A 7,508-nucleotide genomic window follows, 5' to 3' on the forward strand; every position below is an offset into this window, starting at 1 on the left:
AATAATAATAATAATAATAATAATAAAGTTGTTGGCGACTGAATTGATCCAACAAATAACCCTTTTCTTATGATCAAGCATTTGAATTGAATTACTGAACTTATAATTGTAAGAGTGATGGCTGGTAGTTTTTTTTTTTTTTTTTAATGCAGTTGCTGGCATTGTTGGCACTGTGGCAACTGTCGTGGTAGTAATTGTAGTTATCAGATATTTGAACAAGGCTACACAAGGAGCTAGGCCATTTGCCCATTTTGAAATTAGCACTAGTAGAAGACCCATGTCAAATCCAACACCACAAGAATCCTCTGTTGTTCTAGACCCATAAATTGAAGCAACAATGAAGAGATTTTTCAGTAATATTGCCAAGGAGAAGCCCATCATGTTCTCAGCTCAATAGTTATCTGGTTTCAGTCAGAATTACAAAAAAAGATTGGGATCTGGTGGCTTTGGAGCTGTCCATAAAGGTGATTTCCCAAATGGGGTACTAGTGGCAATCAAACTCCTTAACAAAGCTTCATACAAGCAAGCTAAAGAGCAGTTCATGGCTGAAGTTAGTACAATTCGTATAACATACCATGACAATTTGGTTAGACTTTATGGTTTCTATTGGGGATCCTTTACCATATTAAACATATGAATAACCCTATAGTTTTTAGAATGCAAGAATCATAAAAGATATTTAACCATGGGTATAGTCCCTAAACCAAGATCAATAAAGTACTCCCTTCATAGATCTTAAAATACATGACCATATAGATTTACCATATCTATAATAATCAATGGGACATCCATGACATGAACCATAAATGGGAATAGAGAAGTACCTGTGTAAGTTTAGAAGCCCCATGTACATAGATCATGAACCTCTGTTCCATGTGGTTAAACACTAATCCCATAAAGATGACAATGACGAACTACGCAAGTGGAGTCCTACTACTGAGATCTTCTGTAGCCTTTTACTCTAGGGTTTCCTCTCTTTCTGTGCACTTGCTCTTGTGAGAAAGCCGTGCTCCCAAAACCAATAAGGTATTAAACTAATGGCTGCAGGGACTATCAGTAATCTATTTATAATAGAATCCTTAAAACCCTATTCCACTCTCACAATAGAAAGAGCTAGGAGTTTCCTAATCAAAGTGGGTCTATAATTGCTTGGGCCCAATGGATCAATCAGTATCAATTAAGCCCACATAAAAATCCAAACAATGTCCCACTTGGGCTCCACTGATACTGATGTCTTTCCATTGACATCTGGTCAAATAATCTCAATACTAAACACCACTCAAACAAACTTTGATCCAATCAATAATCTCTATTGTTGAACCATAGTAGAAAATACACCTCAATATATGGCATATACTATCTGCCGTTACAAACAATAGAAAACTATCAATCCAAATCACCTGGAAACATATATATAAGGAATTGATATCATACCTGTGATCACATGAAATATACATTTCCTTATAGGTCCTTTCCTGATCTAAAGATCAGCCTACCTTGAAAACCTCACAGGTAGAAAACTTTGATATTAATCAACACTTGGCAAACCGCCCTTTTCTTGAATTAATATCTTACTTTGGCATACCGCCTATGGCTAACTGCCACTTCCATGGATTTAAGTTAAATACCACCATAAATCACAAACTTTGGCAAACCGCCTGTGGTTAATCACCACTACCATAGATTTATGTTAAAAACCACCATAAATCATAAATTTTGGCAAACCGCCTATGGTAAACCACCATTTCTTTGGACTTAGGTTAAATACCGCCATACATCACAAATTCTGACAAAATATCATCAATTTCCTTGACTTATCATCAATTACTTTGGCTAAGCGCTGCCAATAAACCTTAGCAGACACTGCCTTTAAACTTTAACTTTTACTATCTTTAAATTTTGGTTCTCGCCACCATGATATATTTGGTTAAATGAGATCATAAAACTCCCACTAACCAAGCATATCAAAAAACCTCAATAATATCAATGTTAGAAAACATGGTTCTTGAGTACTTTGTCGATAAACTTGGGTGACACTACCTTTGGGCAAATGTCACATTTACCTTGGGAAACGCACAATTGAACTGAATGTACCACTTTGGTGGGTTTCACTCATTCCTATCATGTCTTTCACATTTGAGATGAATATATGTACAGAAGTGTATGTTTTCATGTGTTTCTTAATCAACTAGGGACAACACAAACAAATGAAGCATAAATGTACATAAATAAATTAGAGAAAAAAATTTAAGACAAAATCATTTCAAAAGTGCTCCAAAATCATTATAAACTTAATAGGGTAACAAAATTATTCCTATATCCCTTCAGTTGTGCTTTGATCAGCAACAACACCTGTTTAGGTTTCTTGAGAGCTAAAACCAGATCAAGTAACCCTAAAAATCTTAGGTATGAATCATACACACCAAATAACCAAGCTAGAATGAGATCTGTATGTACATCTAGCAGATAAACTACACAGTAAATGTACATCTAGTAGATAAAACACACAAGAGTCACAACCGTAACTACATTCCTATCCTTTGGGCTAAGAATGCACTGGTCCTCTCGTAAATCCAAATTTACTATGAAAGTACAATTACTTTTATCACATATGGGCTTAAAAATCTTTAAGTTATAGTCCTTTCCATACATGTATTTTCTTTAACATGGATGACATCCACTTTGGGCAAATGTCACCAATTTTACTGCACTTGGAAAAACTATGAAAGAATAGGATGTGCCACTTTGGTGGATTCCATCCAATCCTTTTATAGCTTCCTAGAAATATACTGTGCAGCATAAAATGTGCGGAAGCTCACATCCAGTTTAATTCTAATATATTTATCCATCATAGGGTGTTTCAAACAAAACATTCAAGTACAAAATGACATGAATATGAATTTACTATATATTTCAGCCATAAATAATTCTTCAACATCATGATAATAATAAATCAATGCAAAACTCAAAATAATTCTTTTGCATGAAAAACAATATAGTACACTGAATTTATTTTTCCACTAGCAACCTAGTATACTGACCTTCTACTAGTAACATCCTCCCACTAGCATCCTAGTATACCGAATTTATTCTCCCACTGGTCGAGCCACATAAAACAGCTTAAGATCCATACTTTTATCCTCCCACTTGGTTTGACCAGTCATAAATTAATCCATTTATTGGAGAACACAATTCGTTAAATGTGATATACATATAAACTTGTTCACATAAACCCAAAAATAAAAGAAAACCAAACATTTATCAATTAATGTTCATAAAGAGGTTTTCAAAGAACAATGGCAGTGTTTGAGAACTTGGTATTGGATTGATCAAAACTGATACTAATCCAACCCAACCAATCCGAATTGATCCAATTATAATACAAAAATTACACATTAAATAAACCTATAACCTATGGTCATAGTTATGAAACCCTCAACTACCATATTTCCATTGATCAATTGTCCAATACCTTTTAGGGTAAAATCTTTACTTTAAAAGCATAATACCAAACTATTGATTTGGTTTTCTTAGTATAGAAAACTAGGTCTTTAAGGCATATATAGACATCTATATTCTCAAGCCACTTTTAAAGACATTCAGTTTAATGGTTCAACTCAAGGAAGAATAATCCATTCAATATTTAATTAATGCATGTAACGTCAATAAAATTAAAACCAATATTACATTACTAACCATTAAACATAACCAGAGTGTCAACCGAACTACATTCTCAACCTTTGGGTCTAGAATGCACTGGTCCACTTAACAACATACAATGACTATAGGAGCTCTTCAACTTCAAAAATTACTATCACTTTTGGATGAATAGCAACTTCGAAGTTAAGGTCTGCCTAGAGTACACTTGCATTTATGCTTATCTTTGATGATGTCGCCTTTGGGCAAGCATTACCTAATTCCTACCAATAATTTTCTATATCTTTGAAAATAAGACAAAACCTTTGAGTTGCAAACCTATTGCAGTAATCTTAGATTTTATCACTTTGGTGGGTTCCATCCATTCTACTGTAATAGCTTACAACTACACCTGACAGCTTAAATTTGTGAGTTATTTAAACATGAACTAAATATCATTTAAATGTAAAAGAACAAGCATATAACTGTTAACAAAATAAATATTACAATGCTCAATTATCGATTACTTCAAAAGTGTCAACCGGAACTACATTCCTGACCTTTGGGTCTGAAACATACTGGTCCACTCAAGTTTTTGCTATTACTGCGAGACTTCTTCTAACTTTCAAAAAGTACAGCCATCTTTGGATGGACAGCATCTTCTAGGTTGAGAAATCCCTACTCTACTTTTCACTCGCATTAACTTTAATTTTTCTTTGATAATGTCACCTTTGGGTAAACATTAGCAACATTGCTACCAACCATTATTCTCTGTCTTTTCAAACAAAGAAGATATTTGATTTGTATTCTAATATAATAAGGTTGAACTTTACCACTTTGGCGGATTCCATCCAATCTTACTGCAATAGTCTACAAATTCATTCCGGCAGCTAAAAGTGGGATTGTTTAAGCATAAAAGAAAATATTCATAAACAAAAACATGAACTACATTACCAAGAATAAACAAGTTCATATTTTGATATGCAAGTAATGTATGAGTTGATTTTCTTTTATTTCTTCCAATTAATAGGAAAATTATAAAGAATCATTAACCACCCATACTTGTAACTTATACAAAATAGATCATAAAAGTTGATCAAAACTAGGCACATAATATATCAAAACGAAGAGCACGAAAAATTGGACTCAACGTAAAAAACTAGGGTGAAAAATTCTTCATCGTTTGCCCATACGAGCCATTTGAAGTTACAAAAAAATAAGGGATCAAGATCAATCAAGTTTCCCAAACCAACCAGTTCGGCCAAGCTGTCTAATCCGGTTCGGGCATATTAGTTTCGGATGCAAAATTTGGGTCAATTGGTTAACAACCCGATCAACCTTTGACTGAGTCAAACAGAGTTGGTCACGAGTTAACCCACTGCACCACGGGTCAACTCGGTAGGGTTTCCGAGATGACCCGGCAATGACTTGCCGCCTTTTTTATTTTTTTTTTAATTAAAAAAAATTCTCTCTCCTTCGGTAGCCAGTTTCTGGTGGTGCATGCCAGCGCGTCCAGAGGTTTCTGACAACTTACGGCATACCGCCGATACCGTCTTCTCGTGCTCTACAACTTTCATGAAGAAAATTTTCCCGTACGAGATCTTTAAGTGATGGTAAAATTATGATTTTCATGATTTGGGACCCAAACCCTATACAAAATCAATTTTCCTTTGATTTTTCTTAATTCTAACACTATAAGGCTTGGCTCTAATACCAATTGTTGGGGATCCTTTACCATATTAAACATATGAATAACCCTATAGTTTTTAAAATGCAAGAATCATAAAAGATATTTAACCATGGCTATAGTCCCTAAACCAAGACCAATAAAGTACTCCCTTCATAGATCTTAAAATATAAGACCATATAGATTTATCATATCTATAATAATCAATGGGACATCTATGACATAAATCATAAATGGGAATAGAGAAGTACCTGTGTAAATTTAGAAACCCCATGTGCATAGATTATGAACCTCTATCACATGTGGTTAAACACTACTCCCATGAAGATGACAATGACGAACTACGCAAGTGGAGTCCTTCTACTGAGATCTTCTGCAGCCTCTTACTCTAGGGTTTCCTCTATTGTTGTGCACTTGCTCATGTGAGAAAGTCGTGCTCCCAAAACCAATAAGGTATTAAAGTAATGGCTGCAGGGACCATCAGTAATCTATTTATAATAGAATCCCTAAAACCCTATTTCACTCTCACAATGGAAAGAACTAAGAGTTTCCTAATCAGAGTGGGTTTATAATTGCTTGGGCCCAATGGATCAATCGGTATCAGTTAAGCCCACATAAAAATCCTAACAGTTTCTGCTTTGATTCCACAATGCAAGCTCTTATCTATGAGTACATGGAGAAGGGATCCTTTGACAGTTTATTATTCAACAAGAACCAGAAAATTGAATGGGAGATGCTCCAAGTAATAGCACTTGGGACAGCAAAAGGGATTGCATACTTACATGAAGAATGTCAGAAGAGAATAATTCACTACGATATAAAGCTAGGGAATGTCCTCCTTGATGCTGAACTATTTCCAAAGGTCGCGGATTTTGGATTGGCTAAGCTTTCTAACAGAGATAGTACCCATATAACCATGACAGATTGTAGAGGGACACCAGGTTACGCTGCACAAGAGATGTACATGCCATACCCTATAACTAGTAAATGTGATGTATAGCTTTGGTATGCTTCTATTTGAGATTTTGGGTAGGAGAAAAACCTGAATTCTAATCTTAGAGAGCCAGAGTATTGGCTACCCAGATGGACATGGGAGAGGTTTGAGAAAGGGAAGCTAAGTGAACTTTTGAAAAAAACTGGGATTGAAGAGGAACATAGAGAGAAGGCTAAGAGGATGGCAATGGTGGCTTTGTGGTGTGTTCAATACTTGCCAGATTCAAGACCTCTAACGAGCAATGTGGTGAGAATGTTAGAGGAAGGAAGTGAAATTAAGTCTCCTCCAAACCCATTTCAACATCTAGTCTCTGCTACTCAAAATTTCACTCTCAGCATTTTTGAGTCGGACTTCTCTATCTCAAAAGAACAACAATCTTCTACCCCAGATTTTTAGAGGATGTTCATATTTAGAACCAATCTTGGGTATGATATAGGAACACTTCCATGTGTCGGTCCAAACCCGTTTCCCTATGGAGATGAACCAGATCTAGGATCCAATTGATCTTTGGGTTCCCCAGGAGCTAGGATGTAGGAACTTAATTTGAGTTATTTTGTAATTTTATTATTTCTTCTGTTATTAGAAATAGATAAAGTTATTAGTATTTCCCTATTTGGTTTTAAAGTCTATCTAGATTTTGGTTTGGAGTTTAATTTCAAATCAGTTTTAGATTACAGTTAGAAGTCTTTTATTATCTTTGAATACTAGGTTGTAACCATTGCAAAATTCAGATTTGAAAAGTGAAATAAATGAAGTATTAGTAAGTGCCTACTTGTTCAAGCCCTCTCAAATATTTTATGTAAACCAAAACACTTACAAGGTGTACCCTAAAAGATACTTATACTTGTTGACACTAGGTTTAGATTTTTCAAGTACATTCACAACATCCTTGATATCATCTGAGGAAGAGTCGCGACATCCGTAAATCAAGTCTCTCATTTCCTGCTACTCTTAGAGTCACGCTTTCCTGAATCTAATTACTCCTGCCTTCATTTTTTCGCGTGGGCTCTCTTATATTCAAGTGCAAGCATAAAGAACAGGCACATGATGCCCAGAAGCCCGAGCAGGGAATCCAACAGCAAGGATTCTGCCAAACAGAAACCTTGCTCTACTAGCAAATGTGGAGAGCTTAGTAAGAAAAAGTTATTCTCTTGCACAGCGCATGCAGACTAATGGGAGGCTGTACGGAGG

At 35.3% G+C, this 7,508-nt stretch overlaps 1 pseudogene; it reads left to right on the plus strand.

Annotated features, from left to right (window-relative positions):
- The first annotated feature begins 337 nt into the window (after window positions 1-337).
- Window positions 338-6,713, plus strand: LOC122068277 (annotated as a pseudogene).
- The last annotated feature ends 795 nt before the right edge of the window (window positions 6,714-7,508 follow it).

Source organism: Macadamia integrifolia, unplaced genomic scaffold, assembly GCF_013358625.1.
Source record: "Macadamia integrifolia cultivar HAES 741 unplaced genomic scaffold, SCU_Mint_v3 scaffold367, whole genome shotgun sequence".
Taxonomy (NCBI): domain Eukaryota; kingdom Viridiplantae; phylum Streptophyta; class Magnoliopsida; order Proteales; family Proteaceae; genus Macadamia; species Macadamia integrifolia.